Source organism: Urocampus carinirostris, chromosome 1, assembly GCF_059441175.1.
Source record: "Urocampus carinirostris isolate Australia breed hairy pipefish chromosome 1, RoL_Ucar_1.0, whole genome shotgun sequence".
In the NCBI taxonomy this organism is placed as follows: Eukaryota; Metazoa; Chordata; class Actinopteri; order Syngnathiformes; family Syngnathidae; genus Urocampus; species Urocampus carinirostris.
In genome coordinates this window covers 68,379,418-68,401,291 of record NC_142349.1, presented here as the reverse complement: position 1 = coordinate 68,401,291, position 21,874 = coordinate 68,379,418, and the positions used below count along the sequence as shown (strand labels likewise).

The 21,874-nt window shown below is 44.7% G+C and overlaps 1 protein-coding gene and 1 non-coding gene across 4 annotated transcripts in view; one reads left to right on the top strand and one right to left on the bottom strand.

The window, feature by feature from the left end:
• The window catches only part of LOC148376641 (transmembrane protein 200C-like), a 37,567-nt gene that overhangs the window by 5,832 nt on the left and 9,861 nt on the right, over positions 1-21,874 (bottom strand). Inside the window, exons 3-4 of one of the 3 annotated variants that reach the window (XM_088349455.1) lie at positions 14,610-14,743; positions 9,980-10,050 (exon numbers count right to left, since the gene is read on the bottom strand). The gene's annotated coding sequence lies outside the window, so the exon portion shown is untranslated. Of the gene's footprint in view, positions 1-9,979; positions 10,204-14,609; positions 14,744-21,874 lie in introns of those variants that run through there. The other 2 variants (XM_088349462.1, XM_088349447.1) reach the window with 2 other exon arrangements.
• Positions 19,525-19,597, top strand: trnaf-aaa (transfer RNA phenylalanine (anticodon AAA)). Its single transcript has one exon. It is a non-coding gene; the product is annotated as a tRNA-Phe (tRNA).

Here is a 21,874-nt window from a genome sequence, read left to right as displayed (position 1 = left end):
CTTCCAAGAGGAAGCGGTCAGACCGTCTGCGAACCTATGATCTCAGCTAGGCAAGCTGTGTACTATCCGACATTCTCCTGCCTGATACCTGTTGCCAGGGTTGGGTAGGGTTACTTTAACTGGATTACTTTCAATGACTTTTGGATGACTCCAATACCAAATATGCTAATAAAAGACAAAAGAAAGTAAATATGAATAAAATGATGACTCACAACACGTGGTAAGCTTTCGCTCCTGGCTTTGATCTCTTTGATCTCCGGCAAAACTAACATAAAATGCGACAGAAACAAAATGAAAATAAATCCAAACAGCTTGCCAACATCATTTTTGCTGTTCCATGTATTCCGTTACTCCCCAAACCTGCACAAAATTTTGTAATTTTATTCATATTTAGTTTCTTTTGTCTTTTATCAGCATATTTGGTATTGGAGTAATCCAAAAGTAATTGAAAGTAATCCAGTTAAAGTAACCCTACCCAACCCTGCCAGTTGCCGACCTGTTTCTGGACCGGTTTCTGCTTTTGCTCCTCCGTCCCGGCCATCGACCTGTTTTGCCATGTTTTCTGCCTGATACCTGTTGCAGACCACTTTCTCTGGACTCGTTACCGCCTTTGCTCCTCTGTCCCGGCCATTGACCTGTTTTCTCGCTGTCAACGACTACCTTTGCTCGACACAGAAGTGCCACTTCCGTGTTCCTGCCATCTGCTACCCGTGACCAACGATCATCGGATCGTGGGAGCAAGCACTGCTCTCTTTCTTAATAAAAACTGAGTAAAACGAACGTTATTGGGTCCTGTCTCCGTTCCTGGCTTGTGACATCTGGAGCACTAATGCTGCATGTTTTGCGCCTGGATTTTCTCAAATGAACGAGTAGATGGTGGTGTCAGGGGAATGGAACGAGTGTATTTATACAACGCTGAAACTTCTTACTGGCAATGAGTGATATATTTTTTTTTAACTCCAAACGAATCTCTGTAGCAATGGTTACACACTAATTTGGATTACTTTCGATCCTATAGTTATGGGTTTTAACGCACAAAAATGCGTTTATTTGAGGAATCAACTCCTTGCCCTGAAGAATTCTCATTCCAGCGTGATGAGGGGGCCCCATCATGGATGCAGAGCCGAAGCTAGCTAAGCAGCTAGCGGCGTTATAAGTCTTCGGTACTGTCCGTAATCCTGGTAAATGTGAACTCTTTACCAAATAAGACCGACAAACTGGCTGTGCTGGTGAAAAACATCAAAGCGCACAGGGAGTGCAGTTTGCTGTGTTTTACGGAAACGTGGCTCACGTCTAGCATCCCGGACGCTAACGTGGAGCTACCCGGCTTTAACGCTGTTAGACAGAGACACGAAAGCCTGTGGGAAGTGGAGAGCAGGTGGACTCACTATCTACGTGAACACGATGTGGTGTAACCCTGGGCACAAAGATTTCCATTTTCTGCAGGGACGTCGAACTTTTTGGCCTAGCGTGTGACGTCATCCACTCCGCTGTTGCTTAACTACAACACAGCACCCCGAGGCCATCCTGTTAATCTGTTAATAAACAACAAATGATACCGCTGGAAGTGTGAATTTCCCTACGGGGATGAATAAAGTATCTCTTTGTCTATTTATCTATCTATCTTTCTCTACTGTTCCCGATACCAAGATACTTAAATCCCCCAAATTTCATTTTCCGACAGACAACAAGGCTGAATTTTTCATGCCGCACAGGCCCGGGGAGCATTTTAAAAGCTTGCAAAAATAGAGCCGCCAGCGATTATTTTTAGCTTCAGTGGGCGAGTCACTCCGGTCCGGTTTGACCTACAGGCGGAAAACACACAACTTCATTTATATTCGTCATCCAAAAAATCGAATCCGGTGCCGGCGGATCTATACAAAGAGGGAAACGTAGGAATTCTGTTCCTCTACATGTTTATATCCGGCCGGAGCCTCGGCGGCGGAGACGAGGGGATGTGATGTGTCCAGACAGGAGGCCAGCGGGGGTGTTGAGCCCACCTACTCCCTCCCACCCACCATGCTTCCTCCTCTCTGAGGGAATCAATCTCAGCACCGCCGTGCCTCGAGACGACAGCTACGTACACACGGGCTTGTAGCACGCTTGGATAAGCAGAGTGTGCCAACGAGACATTTCGCAGGAGTAACACGTGAACGGTCTAATACCCTAAGATAGAAAAGTCGATTTGGTTCTGATTTGTCGAAGGATCAAATCCATTCATTATCTGCACCGATTATCCTCAGTAGGGCCGCGGGGGAGCAGGAGCCCATCCCGGCTATCTTCGGGCAGTGGGCACAGGACACCCTGAACTGGTTTGCCAGCCGATTCAGACCGGCCAATTAACCTAACATGCATGTGAATGTGGGAGGAAACCGGAGTGCCCGGAGGAAACCCACGCAAGCACGGGGAGAACATGCAAACTCCACACAGGGGTTTTTATCTTATGACGTCATAACTGTGCCGCAAACGCGCTAACCACTGCGCCGCCGTGCTGCCCTCATGGATCAGTTCAATTGGATAAAATTAACCGGCTACCACTGAAAAGGCATTATTTAAAATAACGAACAGCATTAAACTTCTGGTTAGCATTCTGACATGAACTGTCCCTTCCCCCCTCCACCATTCCTTTCTCTCCCCCACTGTCAGAACCAGAACAGATACAGGACCCAATCGCGTGACGGTCTCACACAAGCCTTTATTTTATGGGAAATAGGGAGTCATGCTCAGGTAGCCGGTCTGGCGTGGAAAGACTGGAACCCAGAGACCAACGAGACCAATTCCAATTGCCCGAGTTGATATCGGACAGATGGGGTCGATCTCGGACAGGAAGGAACTGACAGGATAGATAACGGATCAGGATATCGAAAATTAACAGGAAAAACTAGACAGGAACGAAAACTGGAGAACATATTAAACAGGACAAAAATAGACGGAAACAAAACTGGAAACAGAAATTAAACGGGACAAAAATAAACGGGAACAATACCGGACAGGAAATACCAACAGGACCGAGTAAGAACCCACATCCTGTAAGGCAGAAGTCCGTTTGACAGGCTCACCCTGAAGCAGGAGAGCGCTGAGCTTTATATAAACAGAAAGTCAATCTCTCTACGAGCCGCAGCTGGCACCACACGGGCGGGGCCAATTGGGCACCACGGCAACCGTGACAAACACGGGCGGGGTCAATTGGGCACCACAGCAACCGTGACACACACGGGCGCCGGCAATTGGGCATCATGACAACCGTGACACCTTCCTCCCGTTAAAAAATCATGCGTTGTGATTTCTGGATTTTTCTTTTTAGTTTATCTCTCTCACCGTGGACATGCACCTACAATGAAAATGTCAGACCCCGCCATGATTTCTAAGTGGGAGAAATAGCAAAATAGCAGGGTGTTCAAAGACTTCTTTACTGGATGAGGGAAAGAAATCGAGGGGAGTCAGCTCAGCTATCCCGACATCTGATAGGAGTTCTGCACAGACCCCATTTTTTGTGTTTCTTTAGGACTTGTGTCGTACTGTAAACCTGCGCAGGTGTATGTTAGATGGATATATCATTTCTTGGTCTCTCACCCCCAAATAAACCCAAAATCAAAGACCAAAAGACAACTCTAATCAGGACTGAGTATTGGGAGCTTGTTGAGGATACCCAAATTCTGTTACCAGCAATGTTCCCTGTCATTTTCCTTACGGGTCTGAGCGTTCACACAAAGTCGGTGAGCAACGCTTGAAACAACAGTGAGCAACCATAATCCCAAATGTGGCAAGATAATTCATTATCAAACATGTCCAAAACTTGACATCAAGTGACATTTTGCTGAGTTTCCGGCAATGCAAAATGATTTTTCTCTTTTGAATGAATTGACTCATGTACTATTGCAAAGGTTGTACGGCCTACAAACCTCGTTTGTTCTTACAAATCTTTCACAAGATAACCATTTCTTTTTATTTCCTGATATATTTTGTCGCATAATATTAACATTTTTGGGGCTTATTTAGTCGGTTGTAAGATACAGAACTATACTTAATCACATTTTTTAGTGGAAGTACAATGTTGGCAACAAGATTCACTTGATATAATTGGAAATTATTTGAATGCAACACAAACTTTTTATTATTTTTTATGTGGTTTTATCTACTTTTTTAAAAATTCCTTTAAAAAAATCTAATTGTGTTTATTTTTTTCTGAGCTGTTACTTTTTTCTTTTTGTTCTCTATTTACTTTTTCCTACATTTCTTTTTTTCTGGCTTTTTTTCTAAATTTTTCCTTCTTTTTTTTCTCTTCCTTTTGTTTCCTTTTTTTCAGCTTTTCACTACTTTTTCATTTTGGTATTTTTTTTCTTTTTTGTTCTATTTCCCCCTTCCTTTAAGTCATTTTGTGCCTAATTTAGCTTAATATTTGGTCATGTTGGGATGAAAGAAGCAAAAACAACCTGAAGAGCCGTTTAGGACCCGAAAGAGCCGGTTCCTTTTAGTGAGCCGAGCCAAAGAAGCCGGTTCTCGACCAACTCTACTAACTTTACTCAACTTCGTTCTTCTTTGACTCGACTTCAAAATACCGCATTTATGACACAACGTCAGGGGAACCCGTGTATTTTTACCTTCATGCACTGTAACTTTGACTTAATTCGCTTCTTAATTAGTCATTTTGAGCCCTCGTTTTTGTGCGCTGGCTAGATTTTCTTGTGCGCCGAGAATGTGCGAGCAGTGCGCAATTGCGCACAGCTTGGAGGGAACACTGTTTACCAGTGCTGGAATTTAGATCTTGTTTTAGCTGCTGTACATTCTTTAGACTGACTTTGACACAGTTTCGCTCAAATTTGAAAATAATTGAGCCTATTACTTGGGAGAAAATCCAAATAAGCTTGATTCATATCCATCCAAGTCTTCGAGAAACATGCTCTTTGTTTTCACTTCTACTTCATTTTTTCTTCTTCCGTGTGCTTGTTTCATTCTGGTAGCGAGAAGGTAGGTTATCAAAATAAAGGTTGAAAAGAATAAGCAGAGGGCAGCACGGCGGCGCAGTGGTTAGCGCATGTGCGGCACAGTTCATGTCTTGGGAACCTCCTGTGCGGAGTTTGTATGTTCTCCCCGTGCTTACGTTGTTTTCCTCCGGGCACTCCGGTTTCCTCCCACATTCCAAAAACATGCATTTCAGGTGAATTGGCCGGTCCAAATTGTCCCTAGGTGTGAATGAGCAAGTGAGTTGTCTGTCCCCCGTGTGCCCTGCCCTGCGATTGGCTGGCAACCAGTTCAGGGTGTCCCCTGCCCACTGCTCGATGATTGCTTGGATGGGCTCCAGCACCCCCGCGACCCTACTGAGGATAAGCGGTGTGGCTAATGAGATGAGAAGAATAAGCAGTTCCTTCATAGGTTTCATTTACAGAATATTCTGGGCATAATGAGCGACGGAGAACAGCTTTACAACGGCAAAGACTGAGAAGGCTTACTATCAATCGTATAGAAAAATGGCGGTTTGAATTCTATTAAAAAGTCAAACAATTGAATAGAGCTCTGCCCTACTTAAAATTGTCATGATTACTGATGCGAGGCCCCCCGTCTCCCTGTCACCGGTTGTCAGTCCGTCCGCAAACCTCAGCTACGCAATGTAAGCTTTTTGACCCTGACTCTCTCCTGTTCCGGCTCCTGTCTGTTTCCCAGCTCCGACCCATTTTCTGATCTCGACCATGAATTTTGCTCTTCCGTCATGGCTACTGACCTTTTTTTCCCCGCTCTACACACCGCCATCGCTCGCCACGGAAACACCACTTCCGCGTCTGAACAACCTGCTCCCCGCGACCAGCGATCTCGGGATCCCGTGTACAATCCTTTCCCTTCTTCCCAATAAAACTAAGAGAAACGCACGCAAGTGGGTCCCGTCTCTGTTCTGGTCCTGACAAAAATAGCCCGTCACCCTGAGGGAAGTTCTGCTCAAGTCGCTCAACCTTTGCCTGAGGTAATCAATTGTATTTTGTTGACAGGGATGATTAAAGGATTTTGCTTCATGTGATCTTCCACGAGCAGCATGGCAGCTGGGTGGTCTTCCACCCTCATGTTATCAGGACTTAAGCTGATCCTGCCTCCTTATAAGCTGGAATATCCTCTCTCTCATTGTGTATTGTTGTTAAAGAAGTTGTCACAAGCCAGAAACGGAGACAGGACCCAATAGCGTTCGTTTTTACTCAGTTTTATTGAGAAAGAGAGCAGTGCTTGCTCCCACGATCAGATGATCGTCGGACACGGTGTTGGGAATTAAAAATTAAAATGTATCGTTTACCAAATTGTTCAAATTAGTTATCCGACTCCATTAATATGGCCGAATTAGTGTCGTCTGTGTCTCTGGCAAGCCTCTCTGAAATCCTCCAGCCTTCCCCTCTCGGTCCACGCCTCTCCGCAAAATGGTGTGCCGGCTCCTCCCATGGGCGTGCCCATGATGCCCAACCTGGGCGTCGCGATGTCTGGAAAACTAAAAAATAACACTGAGCGTTTCTACGTCATCAGGGCCTTGTTTTCAAAACATCGCCTGCCGTCCTCCATCAGAGTCCTGTTATCAACAGAACTAGACAAAATATTCTGCATTCGGAACGGCGCGACCTGTCATTGAACTATAGCCTCCTCGGTGAAAATCTTCATTGCACTCAATAAATGTAACGTGTATTTAATCGTATAAAACCCTTCATAGTCAAATGTATAAAATCCTTCAACGGGTAGCTGACAGCAGGAACGCGGCAGTGGCATGTCTGTGTCTAGCGAGGATAGTCGTAGGCAGCGGGAAAACTGTTCGATAGCCAGGACGGAGGAGCAAGGGCAGTAACGAGTCAAGAAAAGAGGTCGACAACAGGTATCAGGCAGGTATCAGAGAGAGAACCAATCTGTGACCAGGGCTGTTGGCGCCAACGGTCTAGCCGGAGGTGCCCTGAATCAGCAATCATGACAGAATGTCATGATTACCGATTCAGAGCACCTGCGACTGCTTAATTGGCGCCAACAGCCTGGACAGCTAATTAGCTGATGCACTCTTTTTAAACCCCCGGCTTCCTCTTGGAAGCCGTCAGATCGTTATGCGAACTGTTGCCACCAGCTCAGTAAGCCTTCACGTCCGACTCTGTTGCTGCCCTTTTTTTCCCTGCCTGATCTTTGTTGCCAGCCTGTTTCCGGACCTGACTTTGCCCCGTTCTGCCTGCCTGTTACCTGATCTGTTTTGCCCTGTTACCTGCCTGCCTCCTGTTGCCGACCTCATTTCCGAACTTGACACCGCCTTTCTTTCCAGTTCCGGCCAGCGACTTGTAATTCTTGCCTCTCTCCGATCCTCCTCGCGAGACACGGAAGGGCCACTTCCGCATCGCCCGCTCCCCTTGTCCGTCAGCCATCGGATCTTGGAAGCAAGCCCTGCTCTCCCTCTTTATTTATCAAAACTGAGAAAACGAGCGCTATTGGGTCCAGTTATGATGTTGTTATGTTTCTGGTCTGTGACAACGAAGTAAGGTGATAACCCTAACAAAGACACTCAAGGCCACACTGCTAGTATTATATACTTATATTATAAATGAAAAAAATTGTATGATTATGACTACATATAAGCCGTGTTCTATTTCAATATTACAACACAAGTAACTCATCATAAAAACGTTGAGTCCCTCAGGGTTCAACTCTTCAGACCCCAACAGAGTGCCACTGTTGGCTAAGGGACACCTCTGTGACACGTGTCAATCAAAACCTCGTTCGTAAATGCGATGTACTCTCACTCAAACACATTAGCTCTTGCAGGCGTACCTAATGAAGAGTCTCAGGCACACGTGTAATGATGTAATTACAAGATATCAGCCTTCTCTGGTGATTTAACCCATATAATTAATCTGGGAACGGGTAAGCTGGTATCTAGAGGTCCCCACATTTTTCCTCAGGCGTTTTATTTCTGCATCCTATTATGCAGATCGTGTGGTTATCCATACCTGTCAAGCTGTACGTTTTTGCCGCACAAAGTACTTTTATTATGCATTTTAAGACGTTTACGACGTACAAGAAAATCTGTACGGAAAAACGCAAATTTGTCAATTATAGGTACCATCCGGTACACCAACTGTGTGTCATGAGCCAGGACAGGAAACAGGAATTAGAACCCAATCGTGTAACGTTACTCCCAATTTATTGGGGAGAAGAGGAATGCGCGCACACTCGATCCGGGGATCGATGGTCGCGGAAGTAGTTGGAAATCAGAACTAAGGAGTGGTCAAAATCAAACAGATCGGGACGAAAATAAAACAGGATCAAAACACAGGCAAATTCACAGGACTTGGCATACCCCACAGAGTCTAGCAGGAGTTTCGCAGACGCTCTGACACCAGGCAACTCGCAAGACCGCGTTTAAGTAGTCCGGCAGCAATCTGTCAACGCGTTTCAGCTGGTGTCAGTGGGCGGGGCCAATTGGGCACCATGGCAACCATGACACTATCACCAAACGGCAAATCAATCGAGTCAAACGAGTTCGCTGCGGTAGCCTCTATCTTGGGATTATTTTTTTCGTTGCAAACGAAACCAGCGTGGTCTTAAAAAACATCGGATTTCATGTGGTAGTTGTGTCGTGAAAGGAAGTCCGTCTCTTTTTAGAGAACCGGCTTTTTCGGCTCAACTCATTAAAGAGAGCCGGCTCTCAAACGGCTCAATTACGTTGATGCATTTTATTACGAATCATGATGTTGTATAAAAAAGTTAAGAAAAAAAGGAAGTATAAAAGGAGAAAATGAAAAAGGACAGGTTTGTATATTTACAACAATAATTAAATGCAGATAAGGAATGCATAATTTGAATAAGAAAATTCGACTTGATTATAAGTGCATGTATCTTTTCCTTCTACAGTGAACGTCCAAGCGACTTCATTTTTTAACTTTTTTTATAATAAACCTCAATAATGTCGAGCAACTCAGTATCTCACAACAACATGTTAATTAACAATATACAGGATATAACGAAACACATGCACAATATAAAATGTTAAACTACATAAATAAAGTTAAGTCAAATTTATTTATATAGCCCTTAATCACGAAAATGTCTCAAAGGACATCCCAGGATTACAATGACACAATGACCTGATCTTAAACCAACATGCGGGCAAGGAAGAACTCAAAACCTCAGCGTGAGGAAAAAGAGTAACCTTGAGAAGGGACCTCCCAAGTGGTATCCCCCTTTCAGGAGGACCAGGGTGAATTACATTTAGCATTACAGTACACAAACATAGTAAACACTAGGTAACATGTTCAAAATGTGTCCGGAAAGTGCATGAAAGCAGAAAGTCTATGACCGCCATGACGCAGCTTCCTATCTCTGCCACCTAGTCCATGCAGGCGTTCACATGCTTCAGGTCAAACGCTGGTTGAATAAACACGTTTGATAAAAAAATATAGCGTAAGATTATTTTGTATTTTCTAAGGGAAAATACGACAGTTTCTAAGGGCATGGAGCCCTGGAGGTACGGTCATCGGAGAACGTGGGTGGTGATTTGATTTTTTGAGGAAGAGGGGGGGGGGGGGTAAGCATGGGGGTATCTTGGGAGGGTGTGGACCGTTGCCTGCTAGGTTCTGTTGGATGATGATGAGAATGAGGACATGGAGGAAGACAAGGGGGGGTGTTTATTTTAGCGCAACGTTGCACGAGAAATGTTTTGTTGACCATGACAGCACATCTGTTTCCCTTCTGCGCGCGTGTGTGTTGTAAATCCGCGCGAGTGAAAATGTCCAGGACCGACACTACGAAGCAGCAAGCGCGGCCGAATTTGGGCGCAAGAGGCTGCGGACTGAAAAAAAAAAGGAAAAAATAATAATGGAGAAAGGGAATAAACAAAGAAGCGGATAAAAAGTTAGGGTTTACTGCTTGGAACCGCGGTGCGTTCAGGGACTTCGATACCACGCCGTGCAAACCGTTCGATCCAACAGGGTGCGCTTGTGAATGAAACCCAAAAGAGAAAGAAAACGGGGCTTACCTGCTTGGAAATGGGGAGCATCCTCAAAAAGAAGCCATCTTGACGTCGGTGTGCGCCTTTTGGTGGTGGAACTGCAAGGGGAGGGAGAGAAAAACGAAGTGAAAAAAGGAGAAAGAGAGAGAGAGATGCTCGCCACAATGGATGCGCTTCAAGCTCAAAGGCAAAAAAAAAAAAGCAAAGAGAGGCAAGCGGGAGGGCGGGCGAGAGGAGGAGTAGAGAGAGAGGTGAGGAAGAAGAGGCGCTCAGCGTGATGCCCATTTGTCATCTTTTGACTTTTATGTACCCTGGCAATGATCCACTCGGATCTCAGCATTGCTGCATCGACGTGGTTTTTCCTCACCCTCGGGGAATTGTACTTTTGGGGTCTTACACCACTGCGGTACACCGCAGACTGACATCTAATGATTTTGGGCCAAACATTTGCTGGCCTCTGCAAAAGATGGCGAGTGCTTTTAGTGTAGGGGTCGCTAACTTTTTGGAAGCTAGGAGCTACACTAATAAAATAACTGCTATTGTTATCACCAGCTTTTAATTTCTGGATGAAAAGTTATTATAGACTGTTGGAATTACCGTAAATTCCAGGCTATAAGCCGCTACTTTTTTCCCAGACCTTCAACCCTGCGGCCTATTCAGTGATGCGGCCGATTTATGTCATTTTTCTAACAGCTGCCAGCGGCGCTCGAGTACCAAAGGTAAGATTTAGACCGGTGGAATATATGCGCCGAGGAAGACTGGAACTTCTTAGCTTGTGCACAAATTAAATTAGCGTAGACATATCCTCATCATGGGCAGCACGGCGGCGCAGTGGTTAGCGCATGTGTGGCACAGTTCATGTCTTGGGAACCTCCTGCGTGGGTTCAAATCCAGCTCCAGACTTCCTGTGCGGAGTTTGTATGTTCTCCCCGTGCTTGCGTGGTTTTCCTCCGGGCACTCCGGTTTCCTCCTACATTCCAAAAACATGCATTTCAGGTGAATTGGCCGGTCCAAATTGTCCCTAGGTGTGAATGAGCGAGTGAGTTGTCTGTCCCTGTGTGCCCTGCGATTGGCTGGCAACCAGTTCAGGGTGTCCCCTGCCCACTGCCCGATGATTGCTGGGATGGGCTCCAGCACCCCCGCGACCCTACTGAGGATAAGCGGTGTAGCTAATGAGATGAGATGAGATATCCTCATCATGCAAATTGCAATAAGAAAGTCACATGACGTAGCTTTCAAGCTAAAACCAAACGAGCAGTCCGATAAAGAAGGAAACAGAGCTACTGCGCGTAAATTTCACTCAGCGAGCGTGTTGCTAGCGTGTTTTTGATTAAGGGAGCGTGGGACGACGTCTATATGACAAAGTCTCTTTCCCATACTGTGGAAGACGACTTTGATGACATCAGTTATAAAGATGAGGACGGTTTACCGTGGTTTCGGCAAGTACGGTATGTTTTTTTTTAACAGACCCGTTTACTGTTTTGCGAGCGTGTTGCTAGTAGCATTTTGCTACCCTTCACAGGCACGGTGTGGGATGAAAGTTATAATATTATGATTAAAGCTTTGAAAACTCTCTCGGTGTGCCATCTTTCTTTGTAAATATGTGTAACCGATATATAATATGTATTTGCACCTGTATATTTTTGTAATGTATTTATTTGAGACACTTATTCTGATATGTTTTGCGAATTAAAAAAGAGGGGCGGAGCAAACGCGGGCTGACGGGAAGTGGGGTAAAGGTGAGTGAGACCTGTTGTCGCGGCGGACAATAGTGGATATATATTTTTCCCACCCTTACCATTGGAAATATAGATTTTTTTCCTTGGATTAGTTTCAACGGGTACTCTGCAGGTCTGCATCAGACCTTAACTACCGGTATCATTTTCTGTTCATTTTGCCGGCTGTGGTCTTTGGACTGTGTATTTATATTCAGTTACAATCGCGGGATTTCGGTTACAATCGCGGGACTCAAAGCCGGGTTTGGGCTATTTTTGTGATTGTGATACATGTTTTAATGTGGGCGCATGCGGCTTATATACAGGTGCGATTTGTGTAAGTACAAAATCGGTTTTCCTCTTAAAATGTGGTGGGTGCGGCTTATAATCAGGTGCGCTCTATAGTCCAGAATTTACGGTATATCAAAATGTACCGTTTACCAAATTGTTCGAAAGAGTTATCCGACTCCATTAACCAAACACAACCTACATTCAACCAACGATTTATGCGCGCTCGTTTCTTGAGGGAAAAGGTGAACATTTCCACACGGGGGTAGATATAGGCCCAATCCCATTCCTCTCACTTGGCCCTGAGAACCCTCCAGTGAGGTCCTTCCAACTTCCTCCTCCGTGTTAGAAAGTGGCCGAAAAAAAGCGATCCAACCATTTTCTCAACCGCATCAAGCTTCCTTATTACACTTTAGTTTTGAAAGAAACGGCTCGCCTCTTCATTACACTTGACACCAACCATATTTTTCGACATTCCCGAAAACATGTTCGTAACAATCGTTTTATGCAAGTCGAATGGTCGTAAATTGGGGAGCGTCTGTAAACATATTCTCACTGAAAACACAGGAAATATAATTTGAATATTTATAAATCCAAAAAAACAATTTTTATGCTCAGCAAATCTAAAGTCAATAACACAGAATCCCCCCCCCAAAATGCATATTGACGGGGGGAAAGACCTCTCTGTCAGGACCAGAACGGAAACAAGACCCACTTGCGTAAAGTTTAGCACAAGTTTTATTGAAAGGGAGAGGAAGGGCTGCGCCTACGATCTGGTGTTCGCTGGGCGCGGAAAGCAAGTCGCTCTTGTACTCGTATTGTGATCCAAACACGGAAGTGGATCTTCCGTAGCGAGCGATGGCGGTGTCAGTGGCGGAAAACCGGTCGGTAGTCGGGAGTGGGAGAGCAAGACACCACGGGGTTGGAAACGAGTCGTAAGTCGGGACGGTAGAGTAGACGTGGTCGGGATCAAAACCGGTCGTAGCGGGAGACAAACAGGATCAAAAAACGGGACAGGTGGGAGTCAGGGTCAAAAAAAGGCTTGCCCAGTATACACGGAGATTCGCAGACGGACTGACAACAGGGGATTGACAGGACAGGGTTCAAATAGTGACAGGGAGCCAATCAGAACCTGCGGCGGTTGGCACAAGTGAATCGCATCGGTAATCATGTCAAAGCGATATTTCTTCAGTGTTGTTCTATCAATCATTAAAATGAAATCTCAGGTACTCCCTTTTGTGACACACTTATCTCTACCAGGATCCCAATCCATACTAGATGATACTAGAGGATTAGGACTGAAGGATTTTATACATTTGACTATAAAAGATTTTATACAATGAATACAAGTTACATTTATTGAGTGAAATTAAGATTTTCACCGAGTAGGCTTAAGTTCAATGACAGGTCACGCTGATCCGACTGCGGAATGTTTTGTCTAGTTCTGTTGATAACGGGACTCTGACGAAGGACGGCAGGCATGTTTTGATAAAGGCTCTGCTGTTTTGAGTTTTTCCAGACACCGAGGCGAGGTGGTGGAGCCCACGTGGGGGCTTTCCTGGCACGCCCATGGGAGGAGCCGGCACACCAGCTTGCGGAAAAACGTGGGCGGAGAAGAAGAGAACGAGAGAGGAGGCTTGACAGAGACTCGAGTGACACTAATTTGACTAATTTTGCCATATTCGATGGAGTTCACTTGGTTAAATTAATAATGAAATTAAATCTGCGGGCAGCACAGCGGTGCAGTGGTTAGCGCGTGTGCGGCACAGTTCTAAGGTCTTGGGAACCTCCTGTGCGGGTTCAAATCCAGCTACCGGACCTACTGTGCAGAGTTTGTATGTTCTCCCCGTGCTTGCGTGGGTTTCCTCCGGGCACTCCGGTTTCCTCCCACATTCCAAAGACATGCATTTCAGGTGGATTGGCCGGTCCAAATTGTCCTTGGGTGTGAATGAGCGAGCGAGTTGTCTGTCCCTGTGTGCCCTGCGATTGGCTGGCAACCAGTTCAGGGTGTCCCCTGCCCACTGCTTGCTGGGATGAGCTCCAGCACCCCCGCTACCCTACTGAGGATATGCGGTGCAGTTAATGAGATGAGATTAAATCTGCCACGTGTGAAAATGTCGGCTTTCCCTTGTCCATCTCTTCCATCAAGAAACAAGCGCGCATTGTTGGGTGAATGTATGTCGTGTTTGGTTAATTGAGTCAGATAACTAATTAACTAATTCGAACAATTTGGTAAACGATACATTTTAATATTTAATTCCTAAGAGGACCATAGTTCACAGCACACTCACCCAAACGAATTTTCACGTTTTACCGAGTAATACGACACGAATGACTGTTGAATGCTAGTGCGGTTGAGAAAGAGGGGACGGGGAGTCTAGGCCTTGCCACAAAGCCTCAACGGAGAATTAAAATCATATGAATGTCAGCGACAGTCAAGTGTATTTAATCCTTGGGAGCATTTAAGGGGGCTTGACTGACAGTCTCTAGTAAAAGAATCAATAGAGAGAGAAAAAATCCATTATCACCACTCTGCAAGCAAGCATCCAATCAGGTAAAGAATACCATTGATGTCATTTAACTTCAAGTCCGCTGCTCTCAGATGATAAATAGGGACCCTAGGGCCGGTCTTAGGGCCACATTTCCTCTCTTACCTCCTCCTCTCAAGTCTGATGCTTTTGCCGTATGGATCCGCGACAAAACCTTTGGTGGGCCGCATCCCCCGAGGCGTTGCTATGGAGATTTATGCATCGACCGACCGGGGCGTGCTCTTGCGGAAGATCCACTTCTGAGAAAGTGTGTTCACAACAAAGATACTTTATCATCTTGGATATATTCCATCGTGTCGCCATCAGGGTTGGGTAGGGTTACTTTGAGTTGATTACTTTCAATTGCTTTTGGATGACTCCAATACCAAATATGCTAATAAAAGACAAAAGAAAGTAAATAGGAATAAAATGATGACTCACAACACGTGTTAAGCTTTCTCTCCTGGCTTTGATCTCTTTGATTTTCGGCAAAACGAACATAAAATGCGACAGAAACAAAATGAAAATAAATCCAAACAGCTTGCCAACATCATTTTTGCCGTTCCATGTATTCCATTACTCCCCAAGCCTGCACAAAATGGAGTCATTTTATTCATATTTAGTTTCTTTTGTCTTTTATCAGCATATTTGGTATTGGAGTAATCCAAAAGTCATTGAAAGTAATCCAGTTAAAGTAACCCTACCCAACCCTGATCTTGGATATACCCCATCGTGTCGCCATCAGGGTTGGGTAGGGTTACTTTAAGTTGATTACTTTAAAACACTTAACTAGTTCTAACTTAACAAAACATGCAAACAAGACAATACAGATTATTTTGGAATACCAACTAGATGTAACAGAACAAAACACAAACGAGGGGATGCAGGGACCACTCACACGAGGATAGAATAACAACATAATGTTCAAGCATTGACCAGCTCTAACTAAACAAAAAATTAAAGTAAATGACACAAGAACCATTTCCACATGTAGATAAAACGTCAATGAGTGTCATGAGGAGACCATGAAATACTATATTACAGTACAGAAACGGAACAAGAAAGTTTACTAGGACCTTCATAGTTCAAAGACATAAGCAATACGCTAGCACAGGCTTGACTAAAGATCCCTGCTTCATAATGTTAAAACACTTAACTAGTTCTAACTTAACAAAACATGGAAACAAGAAAATGCAGAAGAACGACTTGTAACTGAAAAAAAACATAAATGGAGGGGATGCAGAGAACACTCACAACCAGGATAGAATCACGATATAATGTTCCAACACCAACCAGCTCTAACTAAACAAAAAATGAAAGGAAAATGACACAAGAACCATTTCCACACGTGAACGGATGAGAGACCCATGGCGGCCACAAAATAAAATATATTGCAGTAAAGAAACAGAACAACAAAGAGCTAATCAAAAGCTTTCTTGCTACATAATGTTGAAACACTTATCTAGTTCTCACTGAACAAAACATGTAAACAATGAAGACACATTGGAATACCAACTAGCTTTAACTGAACAAAACACGAAAGTAAGAGAACAAGGGGAACATACACACGGATAGAACTACATAATGTTCCGACACTAACTACCTCTAACGGAACAAAACATGAAAGAAAGCCGACGCAAGAAACACATCCACACGTGGATCGAACAAAAGAGAGAGTGCCTTGACACCAAGATCATGAAATCCTTGAAACAGAACAACTAAGTGTACTGGGATCTTCAAAATTTAAATACATTAGAGCTACGCTAGCAAAGACTTGCTACATATTGTCAAAAGACTAGAAAGATCTAAATGAAGAAACCATAAAAGGAGGAAGCCGCATGATATATAGGAATCCAAACTCTACCGGAACAAAACATGAAAGTGGACAACGCGGGATATATTGTAATACCAACTAGTTCCAGCTTAACCAAGACAAGAAAGTTTGATCACATGACCCCGATTTTAGCTAACCTGCATTGGCTCCCTGTTAGCTTAAGATGTGATTTTAAGGTTCTGTTGGTAGTATACCAAAACATGCATGGACTTGCTCCCTCATATTTTTCAGATTTAATTTCCCCCTATGTTCCGGTCCGGAGCCTTCGCTCTGAAAATGCTGGTCTACTAAGGATCCCAAGAGCCAAGAAGAAATCCGCAATCTGAGAGCATTCTTGTCACAGACCAGGAATGAAGACAGGACCCAATTGCTTTCGTTTTACTTAGCCTTATTTAAAATGAGGAAAGGACTTGCATCCACGATCCGATGATTGTCGCTCACAGATAGCTGGGACGCGAAAGTGGCACTTCCGTGTCGAGCAAAGGTTGTTGAAAGCGAGAAGAACAGGTCGATGGCCGGGGCGGAGGAGCAAGAACATAAACGGGTCCAGAAAAGAGGTTGGCAACGGGAAACAGATAGAACACAGGGCAGGATAGAGTCGGAGAGTCACAAAAGCTTGCCTAGCGGGTAGCATGGGTTTGCAGACGATCTGACGAGTGTTTTCAGGAAGGCGGGAGTTTAAAAAGAGTCCAACAGCCAATCAGGGTCCGTGGCTATTGGGGCACACTCAGGTGGATCGAATCAGTAATCATGACAATTCTCCATTCATTTATACATTTGACTATAAAGGATTTTATAGGATTGACTACAAGTTACATATATTCAGTTTAATGCAATAAAGATATTCACTGACTGGGCTTTAGTTCAATGAACAAGGTCAGGGCTATGTGGAAGATGTTTTGTGTAGGACATTTCGGATAACAGGAGGCCTGTGCTGACGTGGGACGACCAGAGATCGTTGGGCGCAAACAACTGCTTGGCACGCCCATGGGAGGAGCCGAGACGCCATCTTGCAGGGCGGCGTGAGCCAATAAGAGAATGCTAAAGGAGTTCAGAAGAAGGCTTCCTAGACATTTCAACGTCACTTCTTCGGCCGTCTCCTGTTTTACACTTAGTTCTGCTGAAAAACAAAAATCCGCCCCAGTGAGAAAATGCCGGCCTTCCTGGTCATTTTTCTCTCAAGAAACGAGCGCGCATAATTGTTGGATGAATGTAGGTCGTGTTTGGTTAACGGAGTCAAATAACTAATTGGAACAATTTAGGTAAACGGTACATTTTGATAGTTAAAGTCCAACACTCATGTTGAGGTTTTTGAGTTTTCCCTTGCCCTCATGTAGGTTTTAGACCAGGGGATGGTGTCATAATACTTTGTAGTTTGCAATAGTCTGTGCATCTCTTTAAGACTTCCTGTGATTCAGGGTAAAACAAATAAACATGACTTGACTTGATTAGATATCCAGTGGCGCATTTGAATAATCCAACCTATTTTACCGACGTTATTCCTCTTTTTGCCCTCATTTCTCCAGCAAACCCAATTAACGCGCCGCTCCATATGCGTCCATGCCCGCCCGCTGTCAGAACCGCATGCCTGCAAGCCCCCCGACCCAAAATCCCGGGCGTCCATCCGTCTCCCTGACCCGTAACGCTTCAGAGTGTTTGATTTACGAGCGAGTTACCGCCGTGAAGGTCAACCCGACGAGAGCGCTCTGGAGAAGACACCGGCGGACATTTTGGGTTGGCCCGCCTGGGATTTGTTGATACGTCCAGGAATGTGGCACACTGGGGGACGTTGACTTATGAGAACGCTGCTGCGGCGGGGGAATGAATCGGTGGAGCGACTCAATTCAAGTCTTCCCTGGCGAAGGATAGAATTTCTTGGGCGGGATCAGGTGAGTGTAATTACATTGGGATGTCTCGGTACTCAATTATTCAATGTCGACACGGCGGGTGGGGAAAGTCCAGGGAGGTAAGTCATCCTTTTCATTGCGGTTTCAACCTTTTTCTTGCCGAAGACTTCTTTGTTGAAGGAGACATTGTTGTTTGGGCCGCAGGTTAGAGGGAAGTAGACGGTGAAGGATTTTATACATTTGACTATAAAGGATTTTATATGATTGAATACAAGTTACATTTATTGAGTTTAATGCTGTAGTTATTTACTGACTGTGCCTTTATTCAACGAGCAGTGAAAGTTCAAGGCAGGCATAAGTGGTGGAAGATGTTGTTTACAGAACGGGACGTACTGCTAAGATAATCAACACATTCCAGACGGAGGACGGCAGGCGTTGTTTTGAGAACAAGGCCCTGATAGAAATGCTCGGTGTTGTTTTGAGTATTCCAGAAATCGCGACGCTCAGGGGGGGCTTCCTTGGCACGCCCATGGGAGGGGTCGGCACGCAATTATGCCGGAGAAGATGGCTAATAGGAGAGAGCTAAAGGACTTCAGAAGAAGGCGTGTTTCCATAGTACAGTGGTTAACACATTCGCCCAACATGCGAAAGGTCCTCGGTTCGAGACCGGGTGGAAACATATGTTGGATTGGTGAGTGATGGGCACCAACAGGCTGTACTTCCCCAAGACACACCAAAGAAAATGGTTCCCCTACCACTCTAGCGATTAAGGGATCCAACCAACATATTTAGAGTGTTTCCATAGTGTAGTTGTGAACACAATCGCCTTACATGCGAAAGGTCCTCGGTTCGAGACCGGGTGGAAACATATGTTGGATTGGAGAGTGATGGGCACCACCAGCCTGTACTTCCCCAAGACACACCGAAGAAAATGGTTCCCCTACCACTCTAGCGATTAAGGGATCCAACCAACATATTTTGAGTGTTTCCATAGTGTAGTTGTGAACACAATCGTCTTACATGCAAAAGGTCCTCGGTTCGAGACCGGGTGGAAACATATGTTGGATTGGAGAGTGATGGGCATCACCAGCCTGTACTTCCCCAAGACACACTGAAGAAAATGGTGCCCCTACCACCCTAGCGATTAAGGGATCCAACCAACATATTTAGAGTGTTTCCATAGTGTAGTTGCGAACACAACCGCCTTACATGCGAAAGGTCCTCAGTTCGAGAATGGGAGGAAACATGTTGGATTAGAGAGGGATGGGCGCCACCAGGCTGTACTTGCCTAAGACACACCACAGGACAGGGTACTCCTACCACCCTAGTGGTTAAGGGATCTAACTAACATAAATGGAGTGTTTCCATAGTACAGTGGTTAACACATTCGCCCAAAATGCGAAAGGTCCTTGGTTCGAGACCGGGTGGAAACATATGTTGGATTGGAGAGTGATGGGCACCACCAGGTTTGACTTGCCCAAAACACACCACAGGAGATGGTGCCCCTACGACTCTAGTGGTTAAGGGATCCAACCAACATATTTTTAGTGTTTCCATAGTGCCGTGGTTAACACATTCGCCCAACATGCGAAAGGTCCTCGGTCTGAGACCAGGTAGAAACATACATTGAACTGAAGAGGGCTGGGCGCCACCAGGTTGTACTTGCCCAAGACACACCACATGAAATGGTGCACCAACAGCCGTAGTGGTTTAGGGATCCAAGGGGGCCGCAGTTAGATAACTAGTTAGTGAGACGAGACACAAAAGCTAGTGAAACATACCAAGTAGTTTTCCTTATTTTGTCCTCCCCGTTTGATGTTTGTTGTTGGTCCCTGAAGAGATGCCCTATATTATGTGGAGATGAAAGAGGACTTTTTATTTTTTCATTTTTTCGCTGGCGTCTTGTCGGCGAGGCAGAAATAATTCCGTCCCGTCGCGTAACTGAGCTCCCGTCGTTATCAGAGAAAACGGAAAAACAAAAACATGGCCGCACGGCCTGAGAGGATGCAAACGCCGCCATAATTAATGGGAGCAAACTCAGCTTTTATGGAAAATCCTGAAAAAACCTGCATTTGAGGCATTTATTCATGATTTCTTTTGCAAAAAGAAGTCAATTCTAAAATAGTTTCAGGTTGATATTCATTTCAGTAATTTAATATATCTCATCTCATTATCTGCACCGCTTATCATCAGTAGGGTCACGGGGGTGCTGGAGCCCATCCCGGCAATCATCGGGCAGTGGGCAGGGGACACCCTGAACTGGTTGCCAGCCAATCGCAGGGCACACAGGGACAGACAACTCGCTCGCTCATTCACACCTAGGGACAATTTGGACCGGCCAATCCACCTGAAAATATCCGGACATTGATGTAAGTTAGATTTTGTAATGTGTGCACCTTTTTCCGAGTACAGGACATTACTGTAGTACTTCTTTCCACCTCTACCGGTGTGTGGCGCTGTGAAAGCTCACCCGGCATCCCCCCTGAAGAAGAAATCCGGCTTCCTCTTCCTAGTTGGTGTGCTTACACACTGCACTGTATCTCTAGCGCGCCAAGTACTTTGACATATTTATTATTTAAAATCACGTGCATCCATTTCATATGGTTGGTGTAAAGTGTAAAGAAGAGGCAAGCCGTTTCATTTGAAATTAAAGTGGAATAAGAAAGCTTGATGCGGTTGAGAAAATGGTTGTCTCGCTTTTTTTCGTCCACTTTTTACCACATAGGAGGGAGTCGCCTAACTATTTAGGCTCATCTTCCAAAAGTAAGTTAAACTTAACTTGATTTATCTTTATAGAGCATACTGTTTTATGAAATATTTAGTTTTTAGTACAAAATAATACAAGTTACTCATACAAGCCTTGAACATACTTATATAAACCTTAAACATACAAAATATAGCACTGAAGCAACTTACGAACAAATTCGACCTACTAACTATCGTCTGGAACGGACAGAGCGAGTAAAAGAGAGAGAGAGAGAAAAAGGGAGGAATAAAGAGAGTGAGAGAGAGTGAGAAAGAATGAAATACAAGTAGAGCGTCTTTGTGAGAGGCAGCTGGCTTTGGCAACATCAAATGTACATATTTCAACCTGCAGCTCGTTTTTCTCCTGCGCTTCCCTCAGCGTCGTCTCACGGGCCAGATTCAATCCCATAGTGGGCCTGATCTGGCCCGCGGGCCGCTTGTTCGAGAACCCCTGATATAAAGGATTCCTTGGCGACGTTAAGCCAGAACGGGGTCTGTTGATGTGACACTTTGAATGTAAGTTGTGATGGAAACTGTGCCATTTATATATGTTTCTGTCTAACAGCGAAAGAAATGGAAAGAGAATGAATTATAAAAGAGATAATTAATTGGAGAGAGAGAGAGAGAGACAGACAAAAAGACAGAGAGAAAAAAAAAAGAAGGAAAGATAGATTTAAGACATAGAGAGTCAAAAAGACAGACAGAAAGAGAAAGGTAGAGAAAATAAAATGGAGAGAAAGACACAGACGGAGAAAGGGAGACAAGGAGAATGAGAAAAGAAAGAGTGTGAGAGAGGGAGAACAAATAGAAAGCGGGAGAGAAATAAAGAAAAAGAGCGATAGCGGAAGAAAGAGACACACACAAAGAAAGCGAAAACAAAATGGAGAGAGAAAACCTATGCATAATGCATACGAGTAACCTAATCTTCTTATATGTAATAACTTGTGAAGCCCTTAGAGACTAAT